We start from the raw sequence: 16,700 nt of genomic DNA, 5'->3' as shown, positions 1-16,700 counted from the left end.
TTTTGCTATTAGTAACGTTGAAGCCCCTATATTTCTAATAACAATGACGGATCTGAGTGGAAACCCCAGTGTATGTGCTCAGCACAGAGCATAGGATAAATGTGAACTGCTTTTTTTTGTTGCAAAAATTAGTTATTGTATTGCCATATTCTGAGAGCTATAATTCTTTTGAGAGCTATAATTTCTCCATATTTCAGCCGACAGCGTCATTTGAGGGCTTGTTTTTTATGGGGCGAGTTGACATTTGTGTTGGTACCATTTTTAGGCACATGACCCTCTTTGATTGCTTTCTAGATAGAATGAACAAAAACCAGCAATTCAGGAATTGTTTTTTTGTTTTTTTTTTATGCCGTTTTGCGTGTAGTAAGATAGATAAGGCAGCTTTATTCATGTGGTCATTACGATTACAGCGATACCACCTTATATCTTTTTTTTATGTTTTGGCTCTTTTACACAATAAAAACTATTTTATATAAAAAATAATTATTTTTGCATTGCTTTATTCTGAGAGTTGTAACTTTTTTATTTTTCCGCTGATGAAGCTGTATGGAATCTTGTTTTTTTGCGGGATAAGATGACCTTTTCAGTGGTACCATTTTTATTTTACATCTTTATTATTGCGTTTTATTGAACTTTTTGCTCGACAATATGATGAAGCATAGCTTTTTGCCTTGTTTTTTATTTATTTATTTTTATTTTTATAGTGTTCACTGAAGGGATTAACTGGTTGGACAGTTTTATAAGATGGGTCGTTCCAGACGCGCCAAAACCAAATAAGTGTATTTATTTTTTTATTTTTTTTTACATAAATAAATGTATTTATTGGATTAATATTTTTTCTTTTTTTTGTTCGTTGTTTTGTCATTTCTTTTTCTATTTTTATAATTTTTATTAACTTTTTTTTCTACATTGTTCCAGGATGGGGAATCAATTTCAAAGTGACAGATTGCTGATCTAATAGTCTGCAATGCATCTGCACTACAGAGCATTAGATTAGCATCTGACAGGTGCTGAGAGGCCACTTTCCCTGAAGACCCTAAAGGATCCCACGGCCATCTTGTGACGGGTGTCATCATGGAGACCATCAGCACAACATGATCGCATCGCATTGTGCTGATGGAAGCACAGAGGGAGCCCACTCCATTTGCAATGCCCTGCAATGTCACTGTCACTATGGACAGTAGCATCACAGGGGTTAAATGCCCGCGGTTGGTGCTAGCATCAATCGTAGGCATTGCTGCGTGGTGTCAGCTGTCACATAGAGCTGACACCCGCATGTGATCGCGGCGGCGCACAGCGTGAGCCTGTGTGATCACTGTGCCGTATATATACTGCTCTTTGTGGGAATGCAGCTCCCGCAGAGCAGTATATATACGGCGCATGTCGGGAAGGGGTTAATAATCCTCAAACAATTCGGGCATGACAAACACTGAAAAATGCATGAAGGAGATGTCTTAGTCAGCAATTCAACTTTTGTTCCAGTCCATACAAGAGTTGAGAATACAACATCTACACGTTCTATCACCTGATATATTTCCCTTATTGTCTCCAGTAATTGTATTATTACACAGGATTTTTATGATGTTACATCGGCTCATCATCTTCTCATTCAGGTCTCTACAATATCGGATCCCCTCAGTGGACATCGTCTATCTAAAGAGAATTTTCTAGATTTACCCATCAAAAATGGATATGGACAGAGACAAGATGGCAGAGAAGATAATACACCTCACCCTAGAGATCCTCTTCCGGCTTACTGGAGAGGTGAGAGGTTCTGATGACGTCACATTACATCATTCTTATCTATGGGAATAACAGATGGACAGAACTGGAGAGGTGAGGACTCTGGAAATGTCTGGAGGGAGATTTATTAATGTGTCTCTCCATAACCAGGATTACACAGTAGTGAAGAAGACCTCTAGTGAGCGCTGTCAGGACCCTGTGTCTGAGGGATGGGGAAGAACCCTGAGCCCAATCACAGGGCCTCCATCTCACCCCCTGATACATGAGGACATCAATGTCCAGAAGATCCTAGAACTCACCTACAAGATGATTGAGCTGCTGACTGGAGAGGTGACACTGCTGGGAATGCTGGGACATTATACAGTAACGCTATGAAGGGATCGGGGGGATGACGGTATCATTGTATGTGTCAGGTTTCTTTAAGGTGTCAGAATGTCGCTGTCTATTTCTCCATGGAGGAGTGGGAGTATTTAGAAGGACACAAAGATGTGTACAAGGACGTCATGATGGAGGTTCCCCAGCCCCTCACATCACCAGGTAATAGACCGGACTAAATACACACGGCCTATAATTATCTGTATGTAAAGAATGAATTCCGTCCCTGTATGTGTTTCCTCCAGATCTATCCAGTAAGAGGACAACACCAGACAGATGTCCCCGTCCTCTTCTTCCACAGGACTGTAAACAAGAAGATCCCAATGTTCCTCAGGATCATCAGGTAGATGGAGAGAAGGTGTCATGAGATCTCCCCTATGATGTGTAGACGGCTGTGAAGGTCTTGTGTTCAGTCTTGTTTTATCCACCAGTATTATATGTTTTATACTTGTGTAATGAGAACGGTGGAGATGGCAGGATTAGAACCGATCATACATGTGACTTCTCCATCTGTCTGTGACTTTTATAATATTTGTTTCAGGGTGAAGATCTGACCCATATTAATACTACAGAGACATATGTGAGGGGTGATGAGCGGTGTAAAGAGGAGATTCCTACATATGACTACCCAGGTGAGTAGTGACCACTAAATGCAGAGAAGTCACAGATTCTTCTCAGTCACCGGCTGTGGCTGCTTTATCGGTGGTGTAGTCCGGCCGTATCACAATCATGTGATCACAATTTTGCCGCTAGACCACAACATTCTCCACCACCTAAAACTGTTCAAATGACTTAAGTCGTTGAAAGCCCTTTTCTATAGAACTTAAAACCAGGAAGATCCACCTACCCCCTGGGATTAGGAGACGCTGACCGTTACCTGCCCAGATCTGTAAACTACAAAGCCAAATGACAGCGTACGTAGAATGTGCTGACAAGTTAAAAAATCACTTGAAGAAAAATATTATGATGGGCCTGTGAGAGAAAGCGGAGGGTAATGATGCTGGTCCTTCCTAGATCCCTGATATCTTATTGGATGAATCTACCTTCTCTCCCTTCTGTGCTGCTGAATGCGCTCATATGGTCCCTACAAGACCAGGTCCAGTCTTTCTGGCCAAACGTCACTTTTATGATCGACAACATTAAATGTGCAGTGAGGGCCAAGTGTGAATTTCTGTACAATAACACAATAATATTCTGACTTTTCAATTTATTTTAAAACCGACTAAGTTCAAACAGGATGGCGATAAACTATACAAAAAACATTACACCTATGCCATGATATACAGTGGGTATGGAAAGTATTCAGACCTCTTTAAATTTTTCACTCTTTGTTTCATTGCAGCCATTTTGTAAATTCTAAAAAGTTCATTTTTTTCTCATTAAAGTACACTCTGCACCCCATCTTGACTGAAAATAAACAGAAATGTAGAATTTTTTGCAAATTTATTGAAAAAGAAAAACTGAAATATCACATGGTCATAAGTATTCAGACCCTTTGCTCAGACACTCATATTTAAGTCACATGCTGACCATTTCCTTGTGATCCTTCTTAAGATGGTTCTACTCCTTCATTGGAGTCCAGCTGTGTTTAATTAAACTGATAGGACTTGATTTGGAAAGGCACACACCTGTCTATATAAGACCTCACAGCTCACAGTGTATGTCAGACCAAATGAGATTCATGAGCTCAAAGGAACTGCCCAAGGAGCCCAGAGACAGAATTGTGGCAAGGCACAGATCTGGCCAATGTTACAAAAGAATTTCTACATTACTTAAGGTTCCTAAGAGCACAGTGGCCTCTATAATCCTTAAATGGAAGAAGTTTGGGACCACCTGAAGTCTTTCTAGACCTGGCCGTCCAGCCAAACTGAGCAATCGTTGGAGAAGAGCCTTGGTGAGAGAGGTAAAGAAGAACCCCAAGATCACTGTGGCTGAGCTCCAGAGATGCAGTAGGGAGATGCGAGAAAGTTACACAAAGTCAACTATCACTGCAGTCCTCCACCAGTCGGGCCTTTATGGCAAAGTGGCCCGACGGAAGCCTCTCCTGAGTGCAAGACATATGAAAGCCCAAATAGAGTTTGCTCAAAAACACGTGAAGGACTCCCAGACTATGATAAATAAGATTCTCTGGTCTGATGAGATGAAGCTAGAACTTTTTGGTGATAATTCTAAGCTGTATATGTGGAGAAAACCAGGCCCTGCTCATCACCTGCCCAATACAATCCCAACAGTGAATCATGGTGGTGGCAGCATCATGTTATGGGGGTGTTTTTCAGCTGCAGGGACAGGACGACTGGTTGCAATTGAAGGAAACATGAATGCGGCTAAGTACAGAGATATCCTGGATGAAAACCTCTTCTACAGTGCACTAGTCCTCAGACTTGGCTGAAGGTTCACCTTCCAACAAGACAATGACCCTAAGCACACAGCTAAAATAACAAAGGAGTGGCTTCAGAACAACTCTGTGACCATTCTTGACTGGCCCAGCCAGAGCCCTGACCTAAACCCAATTGAGCATCTCTGGAGAGACCTGAAAATGGATGTCCACCAACGTTCATCATCCAACCTGACAGAACTGGAGAGGATCCCCAAATCCAGGTGTGAAAAACTTGTAGCATCATTCCCACGAGGACTCATGGCTGTACTAGCTCTAAAGGGTGCTTCTACTCAATACTGAGCAAAGGGTCTGAATACTTATTATGACCATGTGATATTTCAGTTTTTCTTTTTTAATAAATTTGCAAAAATTTCTACATTTCTGTTTTTTTTTCAGTCAAGATGGGGTGCAGAGTGGACTTCAATGAGAAAAAAAATGAACTTTTTAGAATTTATCAAATGGCTGCAATGAAACAAAGAGTGAAAATTTTAAAAGGGTCTGAATACTTTCCGTACCCACTGTATCTCTAAGCTAAATTTAAGACACCTCAGCTCTGCACTATTATAAAAAGTTCTCTTTGAACGTCTAATATTTCTTCTTGAAACTCATCTAATAGAAAATATTGTCCCTTACGATAGTTTAGATTGCCAAGTGCCACCGAGCCCCATACTCTAATTAGCCCAGAGAGGTTTCACCACTAGTTACTCATTTATTACTGATGAAGGCTGTTGAGTTTGATCATTTCAGTAGATGTGTTATTGTCTATACTCAGTTTTTTACTTCAGTAGTTACTGCCCAAAATACTGATTTAACCCCTTCCTCTTGCCAGTTTTGTGTTCCTATCTGGGCCCATTTTTCAGATCTGATGTTTGTCCCTTCATTTTATGATAACTTTCGAATTCTTCACAAAAGATAATAAGAAACAAATGGAGGTTACAAATTATTTTCCAACTTCTCTTGAATCGGACAATACCCTATATATGGTTGTACACTACTATCTGGGCACATGGCAGGTTAAGACGGGAAGGAGCAACATTTAGCTATTTGAATGTAGATTTTGCTGGAATAGTTTGTAGACACAATGTAGTGGGGACGCTGTTCATGGTCACCTGGCAGCTCAAAACATGTCTACCACGAACAGGCTTGGCGCTATCTTCTCCGTTTTCCAGATCCCTGGGATCTGTCATCAGCCTTTAACACCTTCTCGACCTTGAACGTATCCATACATCCAGGTCGGTAAGTAGTTACTGACCTTGAACGTATGAATACGTCCAGGCGACTTTACGAGCTCAGAAGCTGTGCGCGCATGATCGCCGCCTGGTGTCAGCTTAGGGCACCGCTCCCGGCACTTTAACTCCCTAAATGCTGCGATGGACATCGATCGCAGCATTTAGAAGGCAGGCAGAGGAAGGGAGCCCCCTCTGCACTCTGATCTGCGCCCACGCTACATTGCCATGGTGAATCTATGTCGTCATGACAACACTCCGGTCACCAGAACTAGCAAACTTGTTACACCATGCTCAGAGCAAGTTTGTCTATCAGTGCAGCGCTGACAGTTTGTAAAGCTTAGCAATGCTCCTGCATCAAAAAGTGAAATAAATGTGGTATCGCTGTTCAAAAACTCAAATGACAGTCCTTCACTTCCAAGCCCTGCCGTGCACCCAAACAGTAATTTTTGTCCACATATTGGACATCGGCGTACTCAGAAGAAATTGCACAACCAATTGCATGGTGCAATTTTTCCTGTTACCCTTGTAAAAATGCAAACTTTGGGGCTGAAAGACATTTTTTGTGGGAAAATTGTGATTTTCTATATTTTCACAGCCTAACATTATAAACTTCTGTGAAGAACCTGGGGGTTCAAGATGTTCACCACACATCTAGATAAGTTTCCAGAGGGCTCTAGGTTCCAGAATAGTGTCACTTGTGGGGTGTTTCCATTGTTTAGGCACACCAGGGGTTCTACAAATGTGACATGGCATCACAAATTATTTCAGCAAATTTTACATTCAAAAAGTCAAATGACGCTCCTTCCCTTCTGAGCCCAGCCACGCCCAAACTGTGGGAAATATGGGAAATTTTATTTATTAACTATAATTTAAGGACATAAAAATTAAAACTTTGAAAATTGCAACATTTTCAAAATTTACGCCAAATTTCCATTTTTTTAACAAATAAACGAAAGTCATATTGAAGAAATTTTACCACATAAAGTGACACTTGTCAGAATTGTAAAATTTGGCCCAGTAATGAAGGTGAAAACAGGCTTGGGTTGTAAATTAAAGGCGTTAACACCTATACATGGATCTGGACTGACACGGAGACCCACATGTTACACGCACGCCACTAGGTTCAGATAGCATTTAATAGCATTTAATAAGAAGCCGCACAGCCAGTGCAAGTTAAGTCTTATGAGCAACAGGCGCCAGTGACAAACTGTCCAGTATCCTTAGCAGCACAGCAGTTCACAGTCTTCCCAGTAGTACAGGACAGTACAGTTCTAATGAGAAGGCACATTAATGAACACATCATTCTTAACATCACAGTGAGATGGAGGAGGGGGGGAAGGTTTGCTGAGGTAGATGATCCCTGTGACACCATTTCTTCCAGTCCTTATCTTTCTGCCTGACAATACTCTGCACTGCTAGTTCAGGAACTCAAACTGACCTGTGCTTGGCTTCACTCCTGACTTGAATCCTTTTCACTTGCATGGGCGCTTCTGTGAGATACAGATCACACACACCACCTTTCTCTTTGGCTCCAGCCAGACAGTAAACAACTTCCCCACAATCCCCTTGGGGCTCTGATAAAACACTCCCCTTCTTCTGTGACTGTGTTAACCCCTCTAGTTGCTGGATGCTTCTGGAGCAGAACACTTCCTGTCTCATGTGCTTGTGTTACTTCTAATAGTTGCTGAATGCTTTTAAAGCAACAGCACTACTTCTGCATGTCACACATAGGCTTGAACCACGGTGTTACCTGCTGTTCTGTGGAGTGATATGACAAGAAGAGTGGTCAGAACCAGAAGGGTTGAGAAGATACAAAATCAGAAGACACGAGTAGTTAGTAAACGGGTCAGGATCACAACAGGTAACAAATACACAAGCCGAGAGAGGAGCACAGAGGACTGAACCAGAGAAAAACAAGGCAGTATCTGGCAACTTCTGGCAATATGCTTCGAGCTTTAGTAGGGTGTGGTGTTTTCCAATTGGCTGAAGCAGGAAGAAGATTACTTCAGCTTGACAGCACACACACTCATACTGCAAGACTGGATGGTACTACTGGTTCCAAGCATCCTAATCTTAGTGGCTGTACAGAGCCCGCGCCGCCCAGAGCTTCTGGTTCCAACATCTCCTCCATCACCAGCGCCACCTGCAGAATTAATAAGGCAGCTCCTGGTGACAGAAGCAGACGTTGCAGGAGCAGATCCCAGAGGAGATGGGACACATCTTTTGCAGAAGCCCTAATATAACAAAATGGCAGAAAGCCAGGGAAGTAGAAATCCCCATAACGTGACACCATTTTGAAAATGATAACCCTCAGTGAATTAATCTATAGGAATATTGACTATTTTGACTCCACAGGCATTTTCCAGAAATTAGCACAGAGTGGATGTTGGAGAGTGAAAATTGCACATTTTCCATGTTATTACTCAACACATAGTGCCCAGATTGTGCTACAGGAGAAACACACACTGTAAATTTAAGTGGGATGGATGCTATGTGGTTTAGGTACACTGCAAGGCTCAGAAGTGAGTGGAGATTTAACTTTGAGAGGAGGGTTATTGTTGAATTGGATTATGGAAGCCATGTTGCTTTTCAAGAGCCTTTGAGCCACTAATAATGTGGAAACCTCTGTTTTTCCATTGAAGAGATGTTGGACCTTAGTGGGGAACTTTTTTTTTTTTTGCTGGATGAATAGAAGTTTTTATTGGTATTATTTTCGCCTACATAAAATTGTTTGGTATCTTTTCATTCCATATTTGGGAGGCAGAATGAACAAATAGTTGAACACCACGCTCTACTGGTTCATCCTATGAGGTTTTCTATTAGACTTTGAACTAATTACATTTTTATGGACAGTTTAAGTAGAAATGTTCAAAAATATAAAATTCAAGAATATTTAATTCAAAAATAATAATTGGTTTTATTCTTGGCAGTTGACTGTACCAGGAGATCAGAGGGACAGCTGACATCTTCAGTTTTCAAATCAGATGATTTTGAGATCCCACAGGATACAACTGAAATGAATGCCATTACTTCAGATATACCATCATCTCTTCACAGCAAAGATCTGTCATCTAATCCTTTGAAACCGTTCCTATCTTCTGATTCATTACCGACTGCTAAGGAAAATCAAAGTAACAAAATAAGCATTAAAAAACGAATTGCTCCTAATGCAAAGAAGCCATTTTCACATTCAGAATATGGAAATAGTTTTTCCCTTGAAACATGTTTTCTTAAACATCAAAAAATTCACACAGCAAAGAATAGATTTTTTTGTTCCAAGTATGGAAGATGTTTTAACAAGAAATCAGATCTTGTTAGTCACCAGAGAATTCACACACAGGACAAGCCATTTTCATGTTCAGAATGTCAGAAATGTTTTACAGAGAAATCAACTTTTATCAGACATCAGAGAACTCACTCAGAGGAGAAGCCATTTTCATGTTCAGAATGTGGGAAATGTTTTAAATGGAAAACGAATATTGATAGCCACCAAAGAATCCACAGAAGGGAGAAGCCTTTTTCATGTTCAGAATGTGGGAAATCTTTTACAGAGAAGTCAAATCTTATCAAACATCACAGAACTCACACAGGGGAGAAGCCATTTTCATGTTCAGAATGTGGGAAATGTTTTGCAAAGAAATCAACTCTTAATACACATCAGAGAACTCACACAGGGGAGAAGCCATTTTCATGTTCAGAATGTGTAAAATGTTTTAACCAAAAATCAGGTTTTGTTAAACACCAGAGAACTCACACAGGGGAGAAGCCTTTTTCATGTTCAGATTGTGGGAAAGGTTTTATACAGCAATCACATCTTAATACACATGAGAGAACTCACACAGGGGAGAAGCCTTTTTCATGTTCAGAATGTGGTAAATGCTTTACGAAGAAATCAAATCTTATGAACCATCACAGAACTCACACAGGGGAGAAGCCTTTCTCATGTTCAGAATGTGGAAAATGTTTTAATCAGAAATCAGATTTTGTTAAGCACCAGAGAACCCAAACAGGGGAGAAGCCATTTTTATGTTCAGAATGTGGGAAATGTTTTGCAAAGAAATGGACTCTTAATACACATCAGAGAACTCATACAGGGGAGAAGCCATTTTCATGTTCAGAATGTGGAAAATGTTTTGCAAGGAAATGGACTCTTAATACACATCAGAGAACTCACACAGGGGAGAAGCCTTTCTCATGTTCAGAATGTGGAAAATGTTTCAATCAGAAATCAGATTTTGTTAAGCACCAGAGAACCCACACAGGGGAGAAGCCATTTTTATGTTCAGAATGTGGGAAATGTTTTGCAAAGAAATGGACTCTTAATACACATCAGAGAACTCATACAGGGGAGAAGCCATTTTCGTGTTCAGAATGTGGAAAATGTTTTGCAAATAAATCGACTCTTAATACACATCAGAGAGCTCACACAGGGGAGAAGCCTTTCTCATGTTCAGAATGTGGAAAATGTTTCAATCAGAAATCAGATTTTGTTAAGCACCAGAGAACTCATACAGGGGAGAAGCCATTTTCATGTTCAGAATGTGGAAAATGTTTTGCAAAGAAATCGACTCTTAATACACATCAGAGAACTCACACAGGGGAGAAGCCTTTCACATGTTCAGATTGTGGGAAAGGTTTTATACCGAAATCAGATTTTGTTAAACATCACAGAACTCACACAGGGGAGAAGCCTTTTTCATGTTCAAAATGTGGGAAATGTTTTAACCAGAAAGTGCATCTTGATAGCCACCGGAGAACCCACACAGGGAAGAATGCTGCAACTATACCCAACTGGTCGCTGTAGAGACTAGAAAGGCCCTAGCTGCACAACTGAAAACACCACCTTGGACGCAGTTGAGGAGTTTCTCGTACCTTCTGAAGAACCAGAGGGGAGGAAGCAACACACTGTCAACAAGGGGAAATGAAAGTGTGAAGTAAGATATGAAAACCCTGAGTGAGAAACTAGAACACATTCATATAGGGAAAAGAAGGCAAGCTAATGAGAACCAAAAATAAAATGAACAAGTATAACTTCCCAGAAACCTAATAGTGGTAGAAGGAAATTATACTGGGAGGGACAGCAAACAGATCAGGAGGATAGTTTCTCCTTTGTGGTGAAACGTCCAAAAGTCATCCTCACCCACAATTATTTGAATTTTATAACAATATATATCTACAGGAGACTGGTACAGCAATGGGAAGTAAAATAGCTCTACAGTATGTAAATCTTTTAATGGTCAAGCTTGAAAGTGACTTCTTGTCCTCATGTCCCATCAGGCCTCTTGTCTACTACCGTTACATTGACGATATTTTAATCCTCTGGACAGAATCCGAGCAACAGCTAAACATTCCATGAACACTTTAATCAATTTCATCCCACCATCAACTTATCACTCAACTACTCATTCCTGTACTGAAATTAACTTTTTGAACACCTTTATTAAGGTACAAAACAATGAAATAGAGACGTCCCTGTACCATAAGCCAATTGACCGTCCAACATACCTTAAATGGGTTAGTTTCCATCCAAAACACAAAAAAACTCTATGGTCTATAGTCAAGCCATCAGATACAATCAGATATGTTCCAACCCTATGGACAGAGACAAACACCTTGGTGGCCTCAGACCTTTTTAAACCAGAGCTACCATCCAAGAACAATTGAAACCAGATTGCAAGAGCCACCAGAATATCAAGGAATCATCTCGTACATTTCAGAACTGAACAAGAAAGCAACCTGGTGCCTCTAGTAGTCACCTACAATCCAAATCTCGAGGTGCTAAGGGGAGCTGCATGGAAATTACAACCATTATTACAAAAAGATGCCCGCTTACAATCTATATTTCCAGATCCCTCACTTCTGGTGTTTTAGGCAGCCCCCAAATCTAAAATGCATCATTGTGAGAACCTCCCTGTCCTCTCCAACAGCTACAGGAACCTATCCCTGCAACCAGAAAAAATGTAAAACCTGTTCATTTATAATGACCATGGACAAGATAAAGATTCCCAACTCACATCAGGACCACAAGACCCCAGGTACAGGTACTGCTGCATCACATCTAATGTAGCATGCTTAATTATATGTACCAAATGTCCAGCTTGGGGGTGTGTATATGGGGAGACAGGGCTAAAACTTAGAACAAGGATGAATTCTCATCGCCACACAATAAAAGAAAAAGGAATAGATCTACCTTTGGCCGAACATTTTTTATTCCTGATCACCTGATCACAGCATCATGGACATAAAATTACTTATATTAAAAGGTAACTTCAAATCTCAGAGAGACAGAAAAATTTGGAGATACAAACTTATGATAATCTTTGACACACTCACAGAGCAGGAATTAATGTGTTGCATGGATTTATGTCTTTCCACATCAACTAAGGAATGTGCTCCTCAGACCATTTGGGGGGTATCACAATCATGGACCAGACCTCAATCACAGGACAATAAAACTTTCACACTCCTTATCTATGAATTGTTCCAATATTCACGGCCACAACTGCTTTTCCCTCTCCCATACTAATAGTTCTGCTTCACATCACTTGTCTTATCTATGGCATTATTCCTGTGCCCTGTTGTGTATAAATATGTGACTCTTCAGATTTTGTGTTATACTATGTCTGATGAAGAGACCTGAGTAGTCTTGAAGGTTTGCAATTTGCTACGATCTTTTCAGTTAGCCATTAAAAGGTATCAACCACTGAAGACTCTCAAATTTTAATATTTTTCTCCAAACAGCAATATTAAGATCTTTCCACAAGTGTTCAATGGGATTTAGATCTGGACTCATTGCTGGTCACTTCAGAACTCTCCAGCACTTTGTTTCCATCAATTTCTGGGTGCTTTTTGAAGTATGTTTGGGGTCATTGTAATGCTAGAAGACCCATGAACTAGAACACAAACCTAGCTTTCTGACACTAGGCACTACATTGCCACACAAAATTCTTTGGTAATTTTCCGATTTCTTGATGCCTTGCACACAGTGAAGGCACCCAGTGACAAAGGCAGCAAAACAACTCTGAAACATCTTGGAGCCTCTGCCATATTTGACTGTAGGTACTGTGTTCTTTTTTTTGTAGGCTTTATTCTATTTTTGGTAAACAGTAGAATGATGTACTTTACCAAAAATCTCTATCTTGGTCTCATCTGTACACAAAACGCTTCCCCAGAAGGATTTTGGCTTACTCATGTACATTTTGGCAACTGCAGTCTAGCTTTTTTATGCATCTGTGTCAGCAGTGGGGTCCTCCTGGGTCTCCTGCCATAGCATTTCATTTAATTCAAATGTTGATGGATAGTTCATGCTGGCACTGATGCGCCCTGAGCATGCAATACAGCTTTGGAACTTTACTGGGGCTGCTTATCCCCCATCTGGACTATCCTGCATTGCAACATTTCATATATTTTTCTCTGCTGTCCACATCTAGTGAGATTAGCTTCAGTGCCATGGGTTGTAAATTTATTGATAATGTTGCGCACCATGGACAAAGAAAATCTAGATATCTGGAGATAGATTTGTAACCTTGAAATTGTTGATATTTTTCAACAATTTTGGTTCTCCAGTCCTCAGACAGTTCTCTCCTCTTTCTGTTCTCCATGCACACAATGCAAAGATTGAATCAACTTGTCCTTTTTTTATGTGGTTTCAAGTGTGATTTTCATGTTGCCCACACTTGTTACTTGCCACAATTGAGTTTGAACTGGCTTCACATGCTTGAAACAAAGTTGTTTATCATCAATTTTGGCAAGGTGCCAACAATTTTGTTTGGCCCATTTTTTTCTCTTTTTTTGTGTTGTTCCAATACACATAAAGGAAATAAACGTGTATAACAAAAAGTGTTATTGCAATAATTTTATAGGAGAATTACTTGATTCTCTGGAACAATTTCAAAGGATCCAACACTTTGACCATGACTTGTTTTTTGTTGCCTTTTTAATTTGTTGCAGAATTTCATCCTCTACATCTTCAGCTATATTAGGAGGCTTGTAGCAAACTCCAATTAGCAGCTTTCCATTATTGCCATTTCCATGTACATTTACCCATACTGACCCTACATTGTCGAAAGCTCCCCCCAATGTCGTCGTTGAGCACAGGTCTTAAGTTGGATTTACCTTTTTTTCTTTCCTAACCATTTGAATGTAGTGTAACCCTCTGTCACCCAGTCCTGGCTTTCTAGCCAGGTTTCCCTAATGCCCACCACATCGTAATCTTTGGCTGGCATAGGAGCCTCTAATTCATTCATTTTTTTTGCAAGACTTCTTGCATTTGCCAGCAGACATTTAATACTCTTAGCACATTTATTACTCCTACTCGCCTCCTTACTTTCCTTGAATGTCCCAGAATCCTCATTGACTCCTAATGTCTCTCTCTCTGTCTACTCTATACCCTTATTTGTACAAGTACCCTCCCTCCCCCCAGATCCTAGTTTAACCCCTTTAAAGCCCAATACGTATTAATACGCGTTTGTGCCCTGGACTTTAAGAGCCTGACCTGTATTCATACGTCATTGTGATTGCTTGCGCACACAGGCTGTGCGGGTGCGATCGCCGCCGGGTGTCATCTGATTGTCACAGCTGACACCCGGTGCTATGTGCAGGAAGCGGTCCCGCACCGCTCCTGGCACATTAACCCTTGCAATGCTGCGATCGAAGTCGATCGCAGCATTGCGGTGGCAAGGGGAGGTGATCGCAATACTCACCTCTTCCGGCCTCCAGCGCTGTCTGCCGCGGCTACCCGATGTTTCCATGATGACCCGATGTCGTCATGACAACATCATGGTCACCAGACAGCAGGAAGATGTTTTGGTCATGCGCAGTGCTTGACTAAAATATCTTCTCCCTGTACAGCACTGACAGCCTGTATAGCACAGGAATGGTGCTTCATTCCTGTACTATACAGGCGATCAGAATAAAAAAAGTGAAAGTCCCATAGTGGGACAAAGTATAAAAATAAAAAAGTGTCAGAAAGTGGAAAAAAAAAAAAAAAATTGTACAAATAGAAAAAAGAATCCACCAAAAATAAAAATATAATGTACCCATCAATAAATATTATTATGAAAAAACAAAACAATAAAAGTACACATATTTGGTATCGCCGCGTCTGGAACGACCTGACCTATAAAACTGTCCCACTAGTTAACCCCTTTAGTGAACATGGTAAAAAAAAACGAAGCAAAAGACAATGCTTTATCATCATACCGCCAAACAAAAAATGGAATAACACGCAATCAAAAAGACGAATATAAATAAAAATGATACCGCTGAAAACGTCATCTTGTCCCGCAAAAAACAAGCCACCATACAGCTCCATCAGCCGAAAAATAAAAAGTTATAGCTCTCAGAATAAAGCGATGCAAAAAAATAATTTTTTCTATAAAATAGCTTTTATTGTGTAAAAGCGCCAAAACATAGAAAAAGGATATAAATGTGGTACCGCTGTAAACATACTAACCTGAAGAATAACGCTGCCTTATCAGTTTTACCACACGCAGAACAGCATAAAAAAAAGGAAAATAAAAACAATTCCTGAATTGTTGATTTTTGTTTGTTCTGACTCCCAAAAATCGGAATAGAAAGCGATCAAAAAATGTCACGTGCCTGAAAATGGCACCAATAAAAATGTCAACTCAACCCGCAAAAAACAAGCCATCACATGACTCCGTCGGCCAAAATATGGAAAAATTATAGCTCTCAAAATATGGTGATGCAAAAACTAGATTTTACAAAAAAATGCGTCTTTTAGTGTGTGACAGCTGTCAATCATAAAAACCTGATATGATTCTGGTATCGCTGTAATCGCACCGACCCAAAGAATAAAGTCATCACTTATAAAGCACGAGGAACGGCGTAAAAAATAAACTCTCGGGTTAGGTTTAAGGTTGTGCTAGGGTTAGGGTTGGGGTTACTGTTGGGTTAGGGTTAGAGTTAGGGTTGGGCTAGGGTTAGGGTTGGGCTAGGGGTTAGTGTTGGGCTAGGGGTTAGGGTTGGGGTTGGGCTAGGGTTAGGGTTGGGCTAGGGTTAAGTTAGGATTGGGCTAGGCTTAGGTTAGGGTTGGTTTAGGGTTAGGGTTGGGCTAAGGTTGGGCTAGGGTTAGGGTTTGGATTTTTTTCAAAAGTAAAAAAAAAGATGACGATATGGTGACTAGTGTTGAGCGGAAGTGCTCGCTACTTGTGTTTGCATCGGGTGCTCGGGTATGCACTGAGTATCGCGGGTGCTTGAGTGACATGCTCGAGTCTCCGTCCCATATGCTTCGTGGCCAAAAAAACCTTGCGGGATTGCCTGCCATGCACGAGCGATCCCCGGGTGTCTAATAACCGTGAAACATGCGGGCGGGAACTCGAGCATTTCACTCGAGCACACGCGATACATGGTGCATACCTGAGTACCCGATGCAAACTCAGGTAGCGAGCACTTGCGCTCAAGACTAATGACAACTTATTCAATATGATGACCTAATGTTATCAAATTCTGTGTCGTACCTCTGGGTTCAAAATGTTCACTATACCCCTTGATAAAATCCTTGAGGGGTGTAGTTTCCAAAATCGGGTCACTTGTGGTGTGTTTCCACTATTTAGGCACATCAGGGGCTCTCGAAACGAGACATGGTGTCCGCTCTCGATTCCAGACAATTTTGCGTTCAAAAAGTCACACAGTGCTCCATCCCTTCTGAACTCTGCCGTGAGCCCAAACACTATTTTCCCCACATATGGGGTATTGGCATACTCAGGATAAATTGCACAAAAGTTTTAGGTGTCCATATTCTCCTCTTACCCTTGTGAAAATAAAAAAATTGGGGCTAAAACATAATTTTTGTGGAAAAAGTTTGATTTTTTTATTTCCACGGCTCCATGTTATAAACTTCTGTGAAGCACTTGGAGGTTCAGGGTGCTCACCACACATCTAAATAAGTTCCCTGAGGGGTCTAGTTTCCAAAATGGTGTCACTTGTGGGGGGTTTCCACTGTTTAGGCACAT

At 40.8% G+C, this 16,700-nt stretch overlaps 1 pseudogene; it reads left to right on the top strand.

Annotated features, from left to right (window-relative positions):
* The window catches only part of LOC141191651 (uncharacterized), a 147,852-nt pseudogene that overhangs the window by 76,773 nt on the left and 54,379 nt on the right, over positions 1–16,700 (top strand).

Source organism: Phyllobates terribilis, unplaced genomic scaffold, assembly GCF_046119375.1.
Source record: "Phyllobates terribilis strain yellow unplaced genomic scaffold, ASM4611937v1 Scaffold_49__1_contigs__length_9717188, whole genome shotgun sequence".
Taxonomy (NCBI): Eukaryota; Metazoa; Chordata; class Amphibia; order Anura; family Dendrobatidae; genus Phyllobates; species Phyllobates terribilis.
The sequence above is the reverse complement of the archived record's forward strand: the minus strand, read 5'-3'. Positions and strand labels throughout refer to the sequence as shown.